The following is an 18,823-nucleotide window of genomic DNA, read 5'->3' on the forward strand; positions in this document are numbered from 1 at the left end:
GACCCCAGGACCCTGAGATCATGACCCGAGCCGAAGGCAGCGGCTTAACCCACTGAGCCACCCAAGTGCCCCAGGACTGAAATCTTTATGTTGTCCCCTGATGTCTTGTATCTCCAATTGTCTACAGGAGTATCTGACATACAGTAGGTTTTTAATTCATATTTATTAAATGAGTGAATGAATGAATGTCAATGATTCTAGCATTATTTATGATAGCAAAAGAAAAAATATGGCAAAAATTCCTCTAAGAATGGTTACATAAATCACGGTCTGTCCACAAGTGTGCTAGTTTCCCAACGTAGTCCAGACAAATTACCACCAACTGGGTTTTTAAAACAACAGAAATTTATTCTCTCACAGTTCTGAAAACTAAGAACCTGAAGTCAAGATTTGGGCAGCATTTTGGAGACTCTGAGGGTGAATCTAGTCCATACTTCCTACCTTGTGGTGGTTGCTGGCACCACATTGGTATATTACTGTGATGCATTCTTCACATTACCTCTCTGCTGTCTTCCTTCTTTCTATTCTCATAAAAAGACACTTGTCATTGAATAAAGGGCCCACGCTAATCCAGAATGATTTCATTTAAAAAAAATTTTTTTTTGATAGTTCAAATTTATTTTTTTCTAAGATTTTATTTATTTATTTTATAGAGAGAGACAAGGAGAGAGGGAACAGGAGTAGGGGGAGAGGGAGAAGCAGGCTTCATGCTGAGCAGGGAGCCTGATGCAGGGCTTGATCCCAGGACTCTGGGATCATAACCCGAGCTAAAGGAATACATTTAACAAATGAGCCACCCAAACATCCCTCAAAATTCTTTTTTTTTCAAAAGATTTTATTTATTTATTTGTGTGTGAGAGAGAGAGAGAGAGAGTAAGAGAGAGAGAAAGACAGAAAGACAGAAAGCACAAACAGGGGGAGAGGCAGGGAGAGGGAGAAGCAGGTTCCCTGCTGAGTAAGGAGCCCAACAGGGGGCTTAATCCCAAGACCTTGGGATCATGACCTGAGCCAAAGGCAGATGCTTAACTGACTGAACCACCCAGGAGTCCTCATTTCAAAATTCTAAATTGCATCTTCAAAGAAACTTTTACTAAATAAGATCATTCACAGGTTCCAGGAGAATATATCTTTTCGGGGGAATCACCATTCATCTGACTATAGTACATTACATTGTTACAGTGCTACTAAAAATAGTAGGTTAGTTACAGGTTAAAATTTTGAAAAATATTTATGACAGAATATTAAGAAAGGATGATGACAACTATGTTTATTTATGTGTGTATGTAAATATATAGCTAAACACACACACACACACATTGAGTAAATAAACCTAATTTTACTTAAATTTGTGAATTAAAAAAGCTCAGGAATAAATACATCAAAACATGAAAGAAAATTAAATGCCGAGATACTGGTTGACAGGAATACAAGTGATTTTTTTCCTCTTCAAGAGTTCCACAGCTTTCCAAAATTCCTACAAAGAAAAGAGATTTTAACTTTTATATTTAAAATTCTCTTATTGTGAGAAAAATAAAAATTAAATGAAACAGCCCTTATAAAAGATTGATTGTGAAAGTAAGAAAAATTAAGTTTCAAAATGATGTAGTGATTAATCATCTCTTTTATATCTAACACCATTAGGTTTATCCTCATAACATTTTTATGTCAATCCGCTCAGAAAGATGTGTAGTCATTTGTCTCTAGAGAGTTTCTAGAAAAGATGAGAGAACAATTTTGTTGGAAAGCTTAGAAGTGTACCTTTCTGAGAACAAGGGAGTGGAATTAATGAACTCTTAGACTCCCTTGTCGTCTAAAGATGTTGTCAGTTTTAACATATTGCTTATATGATTTATCAAAAGCATATAGACTAACTAGAAAGTTCTTTATTTCCTTGATGCTTTTTGTTTTGCTTGCTTTTAAGATTTGATGCTATCATGCTCACTTTTTTAGATTCTGACACTTATCCTTGTCATTAATTAATTAAATGATTAGATGAATATTCATCGAGTGCTCCTTGCATCCCAGGCACTGTAACCAGTAAGTTTGGATTGGTGGGAGTATTAATGCTGAGTTGGGGAGCAGGTCCTGTAACAGGGGGCTTATGCTTGGGCTGTCTGAATACTGACATCCCCTAAATACCAGCTTCATAACACATACATGGCCACTTCCTCTGAAGCACAAGGGGTGCTGGATGGGAGCCTTAGAGGGAAATCTTGCAAATATAACTCACACAGAGTTTCCTGGGGTCTCATCCTCTCTTACTTGCACTTTGCTTGACTGGTGTTCGTTCTAAACATCAAGAATTTCCCACATGAAATCTGAAACTGGTCCCTGGAACAAGAAAGGCAAGGAGAGACCAAAGAAAGAAGCAGGCCACTCCAGAAGACAGGTGGCAGTCTTCATAAGCAAGGGGACTTACATATGAAGCTTTTCCTGGATGGCCTCAAGACAAGTAGATCTCTGCACAAGCCTGCCAGAATCTTAAAAGTTTATATAGAGGCCCTGACTGGGTTTAATCTGGGTTTAATCTGGGTTTAATTTCAACAATGCATTGCTCTCTCAAGGCTGTATCCTCGAATGGCTCTGGCTGTGGGAATGGTTGGGCAGCATTTACATTCCAAAGACAGGGGAGGAGGAGCACCTGATTGTCTAGGACCAGCTTGGAGTCAACTGGTGATCACATACTCTAGATGAACTCCTCCAACAATTGGGGTCCCATGTGCAAAAAACCTGGGTAGAAACATATTCTCCAAGGTAACTGGCCATGTCTGTTAGATCATTCTGGGAGGAGAGTAAAGATAAAGAATTTAAGAATTAGTAAATAATTCTCTTTGTAATATTTTAATTCTAATAGTTAAATGCTATTTTATGCCATTGGTAATGTTTGATTAGTGATATGTAAGTAAGGCCTTTCTCTAGGTCCTAGAGTTTAAAACAATCAAATATACTTAAACATAATTTTTGTTTATTAATAAACATGAATTTGTTGAAATAAGGAAGATGTTGGTTTGAAAATCTTACCTGGGGGCACCTGGGTGGCTCAGTGGGTTGAGCCGCTGCCTTCGGCTCAGGTCATGATCTCAGGGTCCTGGGATCGAGTCCCGCATCGGGCTCTCCACTCAGCGGGGAGCCTGCTTCCCTCTCTCTCTCTGCCTACTTGTGATCTTTCTCTGTCAAATAAATAAATAAAATCTTAAAAAAAAAAAAAAAAAGAAAGAAAAAAGAAAACCTTACCTGTATTATTGGAGGCACAGGTGAAGGCAGTTCCTAAATTTCCTAATTATTCTGTCCTGCTGTGGGCAGTAGCCACAAATAGGACTTTTAACACCCACATGAACATTTTCATTTTGAATCTGCTTTAAAAGATGATCCCTCCAGGTATTTAGCAACCCTTTCACTTCAAAAAATCTATCTAGTGTACCTCTAGGCAAATCTACAGGATTGCCTCTCAATTAGCTTTCTAAGTCCATTTCTCCAAAAGCCATTTAGCATATCAGTGATCCCCAGAAGCTACTTGTATCAAATCACACTTAAACTGGTAAAAAGAGCCACTTCCTTTGTCCTTTAGGGGATGCCAAGTACAACTCTGTTTATGACCATCTGGAGCTGTGGGGATCCCATGCCTCAGCCTTTCAATGTATGTCAGTAATGCATGGGGAAAGCAAGGAAGTCTCTGGTAATGTTCTGTCTTGAGCTCACTCTCTGGTTCTTCCATTCACCTTTGATAATATTTGTAAATTACAGAAGGGAAGGTTAAAATTTAAGATAATAACCTAAATATTTTTGTATGCAATCTCTGATGGCTTCTAGAGGTAGACAATCATCTACCAGAAGGAGAGTGACTGAGACCAAGCCTCTGACTTATTTCCAGGCTCAGGTTTTCCAAGGATTAGATTTTTTTTGTAGGTTAATTTTAGATGAAGCATGACTGCTTCTACCCAGTGACTGAGAATGGTGAACTATATCCTGGATGAAACATTATGAAGTCAGGGCTATGCCATATTCATTTATAATATCGATCATGTGCTTGACATATCAAAGAATTTTAATACATTTTCTTCAATGCACCTAGGTTCATGTCCTAGCTATGTCACATAAACCTGGGCCAGCCCTTTATGGTCCTTGATGCTCATTTTTTCCAATTTGTAAAACATATTTTTAAAGTCGCTATTCCTTCAGCTTGAGGGGGGGGAAAATGGGTGAATATTAATAAATGGATTTTGAATGTATGATTTTGTGTGGAAAACCAGTTATTGCTATGTACATATGCTAAAAGTGTTTACAGATCCCGCAAAGCTGAAGTTATGAGGGGGAAGTAAAGAAGTGGTTGGAATACTCAATTTGAGTTCTGAAAATGGATGTAGATGTGTTATATTTGTCTTTTTACCCAATTTAAATGTTCTTCTTAGCACTTAAATCACATATTTTTCTTTTGTTTTAGAATATTTTTCTAACTAGTTAATAACATTTACTGAGGTAGAGACCTTTCCTGTCATGTTCCTAGCTGAATTCCCAGCACTTAAAACAAGTCTAGCACTCAGTAGACATTCAATTATTTTAAAAATAAATCAATACCACCACATTGCAGAGAACCAGTCATCACTGGATCACTATCTTCTAAGGGCTAGTTAGTATTTTTGAATCTACTTGAGACTAGAGATTACAAGTGACAAAGAATCATTTTTAGTATCTTACATAAATAAAAAAGAAAGGTATTTTAAAATACGGTGGGTAGATAAGTATGTTTTGCTGCTGAAAATTAAGGGATTGTGTAAGAACATATAATTATTAAATCACTATCTTATAGTAGGCAATATGTCTTTTACTTTGGTTCATTAAACTTAACTTTTGTGTAATTAATATCATACTGTTATTTATCTAACATTTTCAAAGAAACAGATTTCAGTATTTGTTTGATATTTAAAAGCATTATTGGGGGGCACCTGGGTGGCTCAGTGGGTTGACCTTCTGCCTTTGGCTCAGGGTCCTGGGATGGAGCCCTGCATCAGGCTCCCTGCTCAGCAAGGAACCTACTTCCCCCCACCCCCACCCTCTGCCTGCCTCTTTGCCTACTTGTGATCTCTCTCTCTCTGTCAAATACATAAAATCTTTTTTAAAAAATTAAATAAAAGCATTATTGGCTCTCCTACTAAGAGAAAATGTTTTTGAATGGAATCTAATAAATATATAACAAAATCTTATCTTTAATCAGCATATCCAAATATTGTTTCATGTTTATTCAAGCATGCACTAAAGTAGCAGGCACATTTTTGGCAGTTCTGGCCAAATTACTTCATCTTTTCAGAAACGTTTAAACCAAACTGACAGTTTGGATCATCTGACAGCTTCTATCCATGGTTGTCTAATTTTTTTCACAATGTAAAGCAAATGATGTTCTTGCTTATGAAATTAATCAAAAATGTTGTCTCCCAGAACTGTTACTTTGCAACTGGAGAATGTATGGAAACATTATAGTTACACTTAAGAACATGTATAGTTGGTAGGAAGTGTTCCTGGATGTACCATGTTATGGACTTTAAAAACTTCTTCTAAGTTTTTATTTAAATTCCTGGTAGTTAACATATAGTGTAATATTAGTTTCAGGTATACAATATAGTGATCCCACACTTCCATGGATCGTCACAGCCAGTGTGCTCCTTAATCCCCCTCGTCTATTTCCCCCTTCCTCCCAACCACCTCCCCTCTGGTAGCCGTCAGTTTGTTCTGTAATGACCAGTCTATGTCTTGGTTTGCCTCTCTCTTTATCTTCTATTTCTCTGTCTCAGTATCATACATTCTAATAATTTGTTCTCTGGTGGATAAGAATTTTAACAATTTAAATTTTAGATGAAAACTGTTGGATTATTTGGTACTTTCTCAGCTCTTAAAAAAAAGGATCTTATAGGTTTTTGTTTGTTTCTGCTTTGGCAAAAAGCTTTAAAAGTCTGACAATTTGTTTTCCTGAGTGCCCATCAAGATTAATGGCATTCCATTTTTTAACTTTGAGAAAAAGATCCAAATTCTCTAATACCATTATCTTCCCTTTTCTCATATTGTGATAGTAATTCCAATCCTAAAATAAATTATCGGTATCAGTGTGTTATATGCAGGGGGAAAAAAATTTAAGACCCACTAATGTGAGAAACAACTTCTGTATATCATGTGAGACTCTATACTGTATTTTATTTGATAGGGAAATATTAAGGAACTAGTTAGTATCTTTGCCTTAATTAAAATTCTGCTGATTGCAAACAACAGAAATCAACTTGAGCAAATTTAGGAAAACCCAGGAATTTGATGATAGAATTGATTTACCAATGAAAAGGACAACTAGGTCTCTCCAGTGACTCTGGGCAAGATCAAGAAAGCCAACAGTACTCCTCCTAGCTACAATCTGCCATTTTTCTTTTTTTACTGTGAACATCTGCCTTGCTTTTTCTTTCTTGGTAGACTGACTTCTGCCTCTCCATGACCAGGATGGGAAAATGGTTACTCACCGATACCAGGTTTACATCAACATTGTTTCATCTATGCTAATTGGCTGTCTTTGACCTTCAATTCCAAGTTCTTGGTGAAAGCTTTATTTATTAATTTGGTTTTGACATTGTGGTAAACGTTATGCTATTCACCACATATTTCTTTCTCCTTTACTAGCATGACGTAGGATTGTACTTCTTAGCTCTGTTGTAGTTGTCAATACCATGTGATTATTCTGGTCAATGAAGTGTGAGCAGTAGTGATGTGTGTCCTTTAAATACCAGTAAAAGACTCTCCAGAGTGTGCTTTTCTTCTGCCTTGATGATCAGCAACGTTATAGTTAATGGATACTTTGTCAGCTTAAGTTCCTGAATGAAGATACATCAGATTAGGGTTCCCATGCATCCATCAGTTGGAGCAAGAAATAAAGATTTATTGTTTTAAGTCATTGAGTTGTTGAGTTTTTTGTTATCTCAGCATAGCCAAACCTGTCTTGGCTAATATATAAACATACTTGGACTTGTATTAGATTTGCAATATTTTCGGATTTGATCTGATATTTAAAACTCCTCCCTAGGCCCCTGCTTCATTCCTGTTTGCCCTGCACTCATACTATTTGTCTGTCCTGGCTCAGTACCCATTTTGTTCTGTCATGCTGTGTTGCTGCTGTAAGAATTCTCAGAGGACATATAGACATGGCATTAAACACTAGCTTAGGAGTTAGAAGACATATATTTTATTTATTATTCAGTTACATGATCATGCAGAATTTTATATTTTATAATTTTAATATGTAAAGAGTAAAGTATGCATTATACAAATGTAGTTATTGCTATGTATCTATCTACCATCTCTTATAAATTGCCTAGGTGTATTTCCTAGGGTGTTGCTGTGTATGATTTCACTTGCTCAGTTTAGCCAATGAATATGTAAGTGTATAAGATCATAAATGTGGATAATGACATGTAACAAATTAGGATTCCTTTTAAATATCTGTATTGCTTCTAAACCTGTCTTAGTATTTCTTAAATTATGCTTCAATATAGTGATAAAACCAAATAATAATAGTTACAGGACTCTAAGTACATACTTTGAAACAGGATGCAACATGTCCAAGCAGTGATTTAACTCTATTGCCTCTCTCACGCCAGTGTTAGCACTAAGTCTATACCTGTGTAGCTTTGTTTCTGGTTCCACAGTGGAATCTATCAATCATAGGCACTGGTGTAAGATTTGAGAGGCTGAAACCATCTTTGTGTCCTCTCTGACTGTTATGCTGTGAGAAATAAATTCCTGGAGAGGTGAGATCCTTCTACTGTTGCTTCTCAGGCTCCAGCGTCCAGCTTGAGGTACTGAGGCATACAGGAGGAGGCACTAATGATGGCTTCTTAATTTCAGCATCCTGATGTCCCCTGCGGTCACAGTATATGCTCTTGAAATCAGTCATTCCAGTAATGGATGCACAAGTGGTAGTTCCCCCACTGGGTCAGTTCTGTCCTAGTCTTTATTTCTGGAGGCCCAGTGCAGAGTTTGCTTCTGCAGCAGCCTTCTAAATGAGTCTGTAAACTCCTAACCTGCATTTAACTTATTATTACATAAAATATCTAGAGCAGTGGTTCTCAAACTTTAGTGTGCCTCAGAATGACCCAATGGACTTGTGAAAACACTAACTACCTGGCTCCGTGCTCCATAAATTTCTGATTTATTAGGCATGGAGGCAGAATATATACTGTTATATAAGAAGTTTCCAGATTGCTGAATCAGAGACTACATTTTGAGAACCAAAGATCTACAATATTTTGTTTCTTACCCAGAATCTGTCATAAAATAAGCACTGTCCTTGAATGTCTCACAATTGTTTCTCAAAACCTGAATAGCCAGACTCATTAAGTGTTACCTTAATATTAATTATAGGTTAATATTAATATTAATACCAGAATATTAACTGGATTTACAAAAATATATATTGAGGTGTTAATACAGATTTAATAATTAGTTATGCTAGATCAGCTTATATAATGCTGAGTATACTTTTTAAAAAAAGATTTTATTATTTATTTGACAGAGAGCAACACAGTGAGAGAGAGAACACAACCAGGGGGAGTGGGAGAGGGAGAAGCAGGCTTCTTGCTGAGCAGTGTGTGCACTGTGAGGCTCCATCCCAGGATCCTGGGATCATGGCCTGACCCAAAGGCAGAGGCTTAACAACTGAGCCACCCAGGTGCCCCTGAGTATATAATTTTACCTTTATTCTTTGGTATAAATACTGAGTAATGTCATATAGTAACATTATTATATGGTAACATACTTTTTTCCTCCTCTGTATGAATATCAATAAGTATAGACAGGTAATACTTTTGTCATACAGTGTTTTTCTATAAATTCTGTTTTGAAAATAGATGCTTAAACAGAACTATCATTTAAGATTAATAATCCTTTCATTCTGCATATTTAGATAATCTTAAATTTTAGCTTAATCATATATTTAACTTAATTTTTACATAAAAAAGATTTTGAGGCCCAAAAGACATAAGCATTTAGAGAAAAGAGATGAAGGTAGCATCTAAATCTTTTGACACCTAAGTCCAGATTTCTTTTTATTACTGCTATTAATTTTCTCTGGATTGTGGGCTTCACTGTATAGTCAAATCAGCAATGGAAAAATTTTTGCCATATTTGAAACAAAAGTTTAAAAAATACATTAGTATGAATTAATTGCCAAACTCTTGTTAATATTTAATATTTAACTAGAGATCACTAGTTGCTACCAATTTTCAAGTAGTTATTTAAATGCTATTTATATCATATTATGCCATTTTAGGTTGTTCTTTAATTTTTAGAAATAAGTAAGATATTTGGATGCCCTCCAGTATCTCCCTTTGAATTAAACTACCTCACTCTAAAGTCATGTCATTTAATAAAAAATTAACTTCCTGCCAGAATGGCTTGTTAAGGATTTGCTAATTCTGACTTTCTTCTCTGAAACTTAATTGAACTCAGCGGTCAATAGCTCTTCTCCCCAGGTCTCAGATAACAAAATGCATTTTGTCTTCTTTTTTTTTCTTCAGGTTTATCACTTTTCAAACTTGTAACTTTTTTCTTTAAAAAATACATTCTTACAATGACTGAAGCAAGTGAAAAAGATAAACAAGCAACCATTAATTGTCCTGAGGCTTTGCTATTTTTAAATCAATTTAGGATGATTTTCAATCTCTTCTAATATGATTTTGCATCTAATTAAAAATATATAACCGTCTGGAATTTTTAATACAGTCTAGCCTCTTGGTAACTCAAAGAGGTTTGGTTCATTCTTGTCTTGTGTCATCTCTGATCCACAGAAAGTATCCTTCCCACGGTGACATAGGCTACCTCATAATGTATCAGAACACAGTCAACATCTCTCATGGAGCTCTGAAATGCTTTAAAAACTAAGATTGTGAGTTAAAGATCTAATCTCATAATGTACTGAGGTTTGAAGAGATGAAACTTTTGCAAAATAATTTCTGATTTAGGATTAAGTGATTGTTAATTGTCACAGCTGGGTAATGGTACAGTGGATTTACTCTACCAGTCTCTCCATATCTGCATAGGCTTGGAATTTTCTGAAATAAAAAGCTTTGAAAAACAAACTGTAAAATGATACTGACACGAATTGCGTGGCAAGGTGAGGTGCATTGTGTATAGGTATTTTGCACATAATACACAGAAAAAATATGTAGATATCCTTCTTGTTCAGTGAAAAACAAAGCAAATGTAGCTCCTCTGTCATTTATTGTGTGCAGAGAGCCCGATGTGGGGCTTGATCCCAGGATCCTGGGATCAAGACCTGAGCCAAAGGCAGAGGCTTTAACCCACTGAGCCACCCAGGTGCCCCTAGTTCTCATTCTCATTGCCAAATAACAATTAGTGATAAAGATTGCACTCTTGCATTTAACAGTGATAACTGAGGGATGCCTGGGTGACTCAGTCAGTTAAGCAGTTACCCTTGGCAGGTCATGATCCCTGGGTCCTGGGATCTGAGTCCCACATTAGGCTCCCGCTCCTTGGAGAGTGCTCTCCCTCTCTCTCTGCCTGCCACTCCCTTGCTCATGTTCTCTCTCACACTCTCTCTCAAACAAACAAATAAATAAATAAGTAAAATCTTAAAAAAAAATAAAAACAACTGAGTTTTGTAGGACAAATGAGAGCAAACCCCAAAGTCTGAAGAAAAAAAAAAAAGTTTTAATTCATGACAAAGAAGTAGCTTTAACCTTTTTTGATTAAGATTATGGACTATCATCCAGGAAAAATTGGCATATATATAACTCAAATATTACAATATTAGACCGTTCATGGAACACACCCATGGAACTCCAGGTTAAGATCACTTAAGAAAGCGTTTCCATTCTAGGCTTCTAAGACAAGATACAGAACTATGAATATTAGAAATTCCTTGCATTAGGGACAAAAAGCACCACTAAAAAATTACGATAAGAATGTAGGCTTAATATATTTAGAGTTTAAAAACTAGAGAAATTATAAAATAAACACTCCACTAGATACATGTGTGTTGACTTTGATCTTTCAATTATTGAAGGAGGTCATCGAGAGGACATGATCTCCAATTGAACCCAGAGCTGCACCTGAGTCACTGGAGGCGCCTCACGCCCCCTCCCCTGTCCTCAGAAAGTGGGTTCCGCCTACCATTCCCACAGCCCGAGCCATATTCAAGGACACAGCCTTGACAGAGCAATCCGTTGCTCAGACGTTCTGGACCGTACCTGTCGCTGACCCCAGTTAGCGCCTTTATACAGACCTTTAAGATCACGGTTGTGGGGTGCAGAGATCAACCCGTGTTGCAGCCCTCCCAGACCAGCCGCCTATGTACATTCCCTCACTTATTACACAGGTGCCACTTTGCCACTTACCACCAATCCGGAGTGGTCTGCTCCTCCACCTCTCCTTGCCCTTCGAGTTTGAGCGCCAATTTCCATTTCACCTGGGAAGCCTTCTCAAGGGTGCAAACCAAAGGTAAAAAATACTCGGGAAGACGGTAAATTTGAACTTGGAAACGTGTTTTTCCTTTGTTCCAAGTTCCAAGACTGGTACTAAGTTAGAAGCCAGCGAGATGCCTGGGGAGCGAAATTTAAAGGGATACTCACTTTCTGCATCACGCAAGTGCAGCGAGGGCGCCGCAGAACGAGGGCCTCTTTAAATTTTGCTCCCAAGATGCCTCACTGTCCTTGCCGGTCCCCCAGCCCTGCTTTGCATGAATCAAAGAAATTCAGGTGACAAGCTGGGATCACCGGTCCCTTGAGAGGGTTCTCATTGATCCCCTGGTCATATTGATGGCATTCACAAATATACGGGATTCTGTAGGACCAGCAGAATACGTCTGACGTGACAGTACGGGACATCCTGGCTCTCAGAAGCCAGCCGCCATTTTGTTGGGCTAAACAAACCGCGCGAGGCAGAGGTCCAAGAGTGAAGGGAAGGACGTCTTCTGCCAACAGCTGTGAGAACGAGCCATCTTGAAAGCAGATTTTTTTTTTTTTTTTTTAGCCCCACTCAAGCCTTTAAGTGACTCTCGCTAGCCTCGCCAACATTTTAATCGCAAGCTCATAAGAAACCCTGAGCCAGAACCATTCCAGCCCAGCTACTCCCGAATTCCTGACTCACAGGAACTTTGAGATAATAAATGTTTATTGTTCTCAGTCAGTGGTTATGCAGCAGATAGATAACGAACAAATCCCACTCGAAGGGTTTTAGCCATTGTACCTAAAGAAAAAGGAATTCTGTGTTGGCGATACAGTCTTAAGCACAGTGGTTCACACAGGCTCCGGGGGCACCTGGGTGGCTCAGTCGGTGAAGCCTCTGCCTTCCGCTCAGGTCATGAACCCAGGGTCCTGGGATGGAGCCCCTCATCAGGCTCCCTGCTCAGTGGGGAGTCAGCTTCTCCCTCCCTCTCTGCCCCTCTATCTGCTCATGCTCTCTGCCTCGCTCTCTTTCAAATAAATAAATAAAATCTTAAAAAAAGAAAAAAAAAAAAAAAGAAGAAGAAAGAAAGAAAGAAAGAACACAAGCTTTGGAGCCAGAGTCTCAGTTTGAATTCTAGCTCAGTCCTTTATTAGTTGTGTGGCCTTGGAAAAATTACTTGTGTTTTAGTTCTTCATCTATAAAAGAGGAGAAACAATACAAGATTGTTACATTGTACTACAAGATTGATGAAAGAATTACACACAACAATATATGCCAGTTGTCTATCAAATAATAAGCATTATGAAAGCACTTGCTGTTATTACTATTTCTAACTACTTTTGTCAGTGCTTATTTCTCTATAGATGCATGGATTATTGTTAACACCTGAAATATAGCTTTCCTTATATGCAAATGTGTTTCACTAATACCTTACATAAAAATACCCGAGCATAGATGTGTATGGCTTCTCGAGAAGGTATTTTGTACCTCCAGAGAAGGAGAAATGAAATTCCTCTCACCTTGGTTTGAAGTGGGGAAAATACTTTTCTTGATTATGGAGTCAGGAAAAGTTTCCCCCTATGATTCACATTTTATTTTATGTTTATTTCCGTCTTGCCATTTCAGAGTTGCTCCCAGTTTCAGTAGCTGGGGTTAAATGTTTGCACGTTTCCTGTAATAAAAGACTCAAAAAGATTTTATTATCCATACGTTGCATGCCTACAACATGCAGCTTGCACTTCTCTGTAAATGAATGTCTTATTCCCTTGTATTGTATTTGTGTGTGTGTGTGACCTAGATGCATTCTTCTCTGTAAAGGAATGTTCTTATTGCTCTGCAGACATCATCTAGCCTGAGCTGGAGGTTACCATGGTGATATGGCCATACAGGATGACTTCAAGACTACATCATGCTGAGTTGTTTTCAGGGAGAATTGAGGACTGTTGTCTTTTGCTGATAGGCTCCACTTAATTTGACCCTCTCTGCCTTCTTCTAAGAATAATTAAAGAACTTTGCTGTTGGTGGATATCCAGGCTGGCTATTGCAAAAAAGTAAAGTAGGTAACATTTATCTTTACACTTTCATTTTTTGTGACCTTTCCCCAGTAGTAGCATCCTTTTATTCTCTAGGTATGTGATGAGCATATATTATCTGAGACCTTCCTAACAGGGAATAAATTAATCTAGCAAAGTTATCTATGATTAAAAAATTATCACTGTATTTGAGTTGCATTATTTAGGTTTACCACAAAAGCCATGATTGTAGAGAGAACTATTCTAGAGAAAAAAATTTTCTTGGAAACACACAGAAATCTCTGCATTTAGAAATATGCAATGAAATATTTATTTTAAAATTACAACTATAAAACATACACATAGCTTTCAGATAATTCCCAAAATATGTATACTAGGGAGAACCACCAAGTGTGCCAATTTCTGTCTAAAACAGCACAAGCTTTTTCTTCTTTGTCCCAAACACTAATCCTTCTGAAAATGACATCTGTTTAATTATTCTTTTCTTAGTAACATTTATATTTTTTGTCTTTATTTTTCTTGAATTGTCTGAAATAGTTTTTAGGGTTTCTCAAATTTTTTTTTATATTCAACTGGGCATCAAAATCTTCAAAAAGTCTCCACTGGTTACACTTCAAAAGTGAAGCAAACAAAAGTCACTATTCCTGGTAATTATCCTGTGAAGTAAATGCATTTGAATCTTAAACTGTTTCTCCTTATTCATAGTTATATCATCTGGCATTTAATATTTGTTGCCTGGTATGTAACTTCATGTGTGTAGTTGTCTCTTTCCTAAATTGAAAACTACTGGATGTAAGAGATCCTGCTTTACATTTTGTTTTTTATTTCTAGGCAGCATTTAATTAGAAAGTTCATAAACATTAATTAATTGAAAAGTTTATTTAGAAACAATTAAAAAATTAAGGGAAAGTTTCAAGGGAAGTGATTTTTCATCATTTTCCTCCAGTGAAATATCTTACACTAAGTCTTCAAGTTCTATTTTTCAGTTGAGAGAGGAGTCATATGTTTGTTTACGCATTTAGCATATTCTTTTGAATATTAGGCTGTGTTCTTTGAGATGTGAACCAAGGTTTGAAGATCCCTACTTTGATGGAGCTTAACTTGGTTGGAGCAAGTAAACAAGCAATTAAGAAGATAATTTGTAATTCCAGTGAATAAAAAGAAGTTTATGATAAAGAGACCGTGTGGCTACTTTAGAATTAGCCTCTCTATGCAGGTAACAGCTTGGGAAGATTTAGTCCTAACTATGTTGGATTTGAAGATAAAAGAAACCAAAGTTGCTGAAGTGTAGAGAACCAGCAGCCGGATTATTAAACACAATAGTGTCCCCTTATTTGTGGTTTCACTTTTTGTGGTTTCAGCTACTGTGGTCAGCTGTAGCCTGGAAGCAGCTAGTCCTCCATCTGACATATCATCAGAAGTCAATAATAGACTAACGTTACTCACAGAGCCCATGTCATTGATCTTACCTTATCTCATTACCTAGGCATTTTGTCATCTCACATCATCACAAGAAGGGTGAGTACAGTACAATAAGATATGTTGAGAGAGACCACATTCACATAACTTTTATTATAGTATATGGTTATAATTGTCCTACTTTATTATTAGTTATTGCTATTAATCTCTTCCTGTAACTAATTTTTAAATTAAACTTTATCATAGGTATGGCTATGAAGGAAAAAAACAATATGTATAGGGTTCAGTACTATCTGTAGTTTCAGGCATCCTTTGGGGGTCTTGGAATATATCCCTCCTGGATAAGGAGGGTCTACTATAATGTCAGAGAGAGAGAAAAAGGCCATGGAGAGAAAAAGCCCTTTGTACACCAGGTAAAAGAATTTGGATTTTTAAAAACAAGTATAATAGGAACCCATTGGAAGGTTTTAAGGAAAGATGAAACAAGATCTGATTTACATTTTAAAAAGCCGTTGTACTAGGATGTGAAATGAAGATTTGGACAGGATATAGTTGAGATAGGATTAGGAACATAGGTCAGAAGTTCTGGTTTTTCTTTGTTAAGTTTGAAATATTTATTTAATGTGGACGTAGAAATGTGAGGTAAGAGAAAGGTGAGTGTAGGGTTAAGACAGGGATTTTGGAGCCATTGGTATTTAGCTGGTCTTTAAAGTCATGGAGTGCATGAGATTAGCTAGAAATACTACTTTGTGAGAGTATTGACGTGACTTGAAATGGAACCTTGCAGCACCTCAACATGTAGAGATTCAGTAGAGGAGAGAGGATCATAGAGGAGACAGTACTGTAAGTGTGGTGAGAGGACAGAAGCATAGGGAATTTATAAGATTAGAAAGACGTGATGGGATTTGGTTTCATGGAAGTCATTGGTGACTTGACATAAATAATAGCAATGAAGTGGTGGGGACAAAACCTGACTAGGGTGATTTACCTATGAAAACAGTGAAAAGAAGTGTCAAAAGATAATATATGTGTCTCCTAATATGTATAGTAGGTGATAACGGTAATGGAATGAAAACATTACTGTTTAATGGGTGTTAACTTTATGTATGGCATTTTATAAGCATTTTTTAGGTATTATTTCAGAATATGCTTGTAACTTTGAAATCTTTTCATTAATTTTATTTTAAAAGTAAAGACATTGAGATCTAGAAAATTTATGTGAGTTGCTAAGGTCACATTGCTTTATCACAAGCAGAAGATTTGGTGCATCAGTCTTAACCTAAAGAATTAATGGAGTGATATAATTATTGTGTATATTTATTTTCTATAAGTTTTTGCTCTTTAATTAAGGTAACAGCTCACATATGTTAAACTCCATTTTTGGAGTTTGTTAGCATAATTGGATCACAAGAAAGTGATAATCACCTCAGCACTATAAAGAATTGATGGCTGCACAATGTGGTATTTTTTTTAATTCTAAAATCCAAACTTGTAGAACTTAAAATATCTCTAAAATGTATTTATGTCAAAAGTCCCAGATATAATGAATGCATTTCTGACTGAGGAAAAAAAATTTTAATTCATTTCTTATTAAATTTTTTAATGTCATTGTAAAATAGGTAGAATAATCCATATTTGGCCAATATGTTAAAATTGACATGGGTAATTTTAGATGATTAGACTACAAATGTGAAAATGTGCAGTGATAATTTAATAATTTATGTTGTCAAATTAATAGAAAATAATTAGCTACCCACTTGGCATTATACTAAATTAATTTCCAAAAGATTGAAGATTTATATATGAAAGCATAAACACATAAAAAATAATGTTGGATTAGGAGTGGCCTTATTTATTTATTTGACAGAGAGATCACAAGTAGGCAGAGAGGCAGGCAGAGAGAGATGGGGAAGCAGGCTCCCCACTGAGCAGAGAACCTGAAGTGAGGCTTGATCCCAGGACCCTGGGATCATGACCTGAGCCGAAGGCAGAGGCTTTAAACCACTGAGCCACCCATGTACCCTAGGAGTGGCCTTTTTAGTATGACAGGAAATAAGAAAAGGAAGCACTGGCAGGTTTGACTACTCAAAAAAATAAACAAATAAATAAAAATAACACTATACAAAAGTTGAAAGAGAAGGGAAAAACTAGAGAAAATATATAGAGAGTATACAAAAGAAAAATGGATAGTATCCATATAAATAGGTTCTATAAATAAATAAAAGATGACCAGCTTAATAAAAGCAGGCAAAAATATGAAAATATAATATAATTCACAGAAGACACCATGTCCAATGAACAAATAAAAAAGATGTTCAGGGGGCGCCTGGGTGGCTCAGTGGATTAAGCCGCTGCCTTCGGCTCAGGTCATGATCTCGGGGTCCTGGGATCGAGCCCCGCATCGGGCTCTCTGCTCAGCGGGGAGCCTGCTTCCCTCTCTCTCTCTGCCTGCCTCTCTGCCTACTTGTGATCTCTCTCTCTGTCAAATAAATAAAAAAAATCTTAAAAAAAAAAAAAAAAAAAAGATGTTCAGTCACAGCAGTGATTCAAGAGATGCAGATTGAAACAGTGTTGAAGTGGTCTCCGACATAACAAAAGAAAGCAAAGAAAACTGCTAATGATAATAAAGGGTATGGGGAAATAAACACTTTCAAACACTGTGCGTGTGAGTGATAAATATTTGTTTTGGGGGAGTTTTCAAGAAAATACCCAATTAATGCCACTTGTTTACATTTTTTTTTCTTACACTATCAATACCAATTATAAGTGACGCTGTCAACAAACTGTCAACAAACCCCCTTTTTCCTAAGGTAGAGATTCTCACCAGGCTGCATAAGAGAAACACCTGGGTAAAATAGCCCCAACTAATCAGATGAGAATTTCTGGGAGGGGGCCACAGGCACTGCTAATATTTAGAATCTTCCCTGTAGCATCTAATATGCATTAGGTTGAGATCTGTTATAAGCATCTTCACCTTTCCTATTAGGGAGAGTAAATAACAAACCTAAAGCTAATTTTCAAGTCTCTGTTGTGCAAGAAAATTGCTGACCCACCCTACTTAAGGCAGAGGAAAGAATTTATCTCTTAGCTGAGCTGGTCTACAGAGTTTTATTTGTATCCCCTAAAGATTTCTCTTATCCCTGAAAGGGAATAAGCCTGGGGATGTCAGCTAGATTTCATCAGCAGCATGTGTTCCTGTCTACAGAAAACAATAGTGAATCAGAGAGTCTCTTCTCCCTTTTCCTTGTTTACCTTCTAATGTCTCTGGAGCTCCAGAACCTTCAAAGGAGCAGACTCCCACCTTCAGGCAGAAATCTGAAATCAGATTAGGTCATACTCGAATCCTTTAGGTACATAATGCTTAGTTAGAACTAAAATACAGATGAAGACATTTGATTTAGCTTGTTCTCTTGTGACTTTTCATGGAATTAATGAGAATCATAGTAAAATCCATTCAAGAGAGGGAGGCTGACCAAGAAGTCCAGGCTAGAAAAGTGAGTGATTAGAGGCCACATGGAGAGACCACATGGAGAAGACATCTTTGATAAGCTCCCAGCAGACTGCAGCTGCAGATGAGTGCAACTAGTCAGCAGTCTTGAAAGAAACAAAAACAAAAACAGTTCCAAGCAGAAAAAAAAGAAAATGTAAATAGGGATGTTCTAAGAACAGAAGAAAGGATTATGCGGCTCTTGTGCAGTGAGAGATGGGGAGAGGAAGTCAAGTAGTCTGTTGAGCATCTTGTTAGCCATATTAAGAATTTTAAAATTTTGTTTCAAAATTGAAATATGTTAGGTACACTATGGACTCATTTAAATATATATAAGTATATGAATACATTTCATTGAATATGTAATAAGCTCTTCATAATAGTTATCTCTGAAGATGGCTCTCAATGGGAATTTTTACTTTTGAAAGTGTATTTTTATAATGTTTTAATT

The 18,823-nt window shown here is 36.8% G+C and overlaps 1 long non-coding RNA gene across 2 annotated transcripts; it reads right to left on the minus strand.

Annotated features, from left to right (window-relative positions):
• Positions 1–873: 873 nt before the first annotated feature.
• Positions 874–11,871, minus strand: LOC132020546 (uncharacterized). 2 transcript variants are annotated; one of them, XR_009405023.1, is made up of 3 exons: positions 11,385–11,871; positions 3,022–3,170; positions 874–1,474 (listed from the first exon to the last, which is right to left on the minus strand). It is a non-coding gene; the product is annotated as an uncharacterized LOC132020546 (long non-coding RNA). The 2 variants fall into 2 exon arrangements; XR_009405024.1 differs by lacking the exon at positions 11,385–11,871 and adding an exon at positions 11,273–11,327.
• Between the last annotated feature and the right edge of the window lie 6,952 nt (positions 11,872–18,823).

The sequence above is a fragment of the Mustela nigripes genome, chromosome 6 (genome assembly GCF_022355385.1).
Source record: "Mustela nigripes isolate SB6536 chromosome 6, MUSNIG.SB6536, whole genome shotgun sequence".
Taxonomy (NCBI): Eukaryota; Metazoa; Chordata; class Mammalia; order Carnivora; family Mustelidae; genus Mustela; species Mustela nigripes.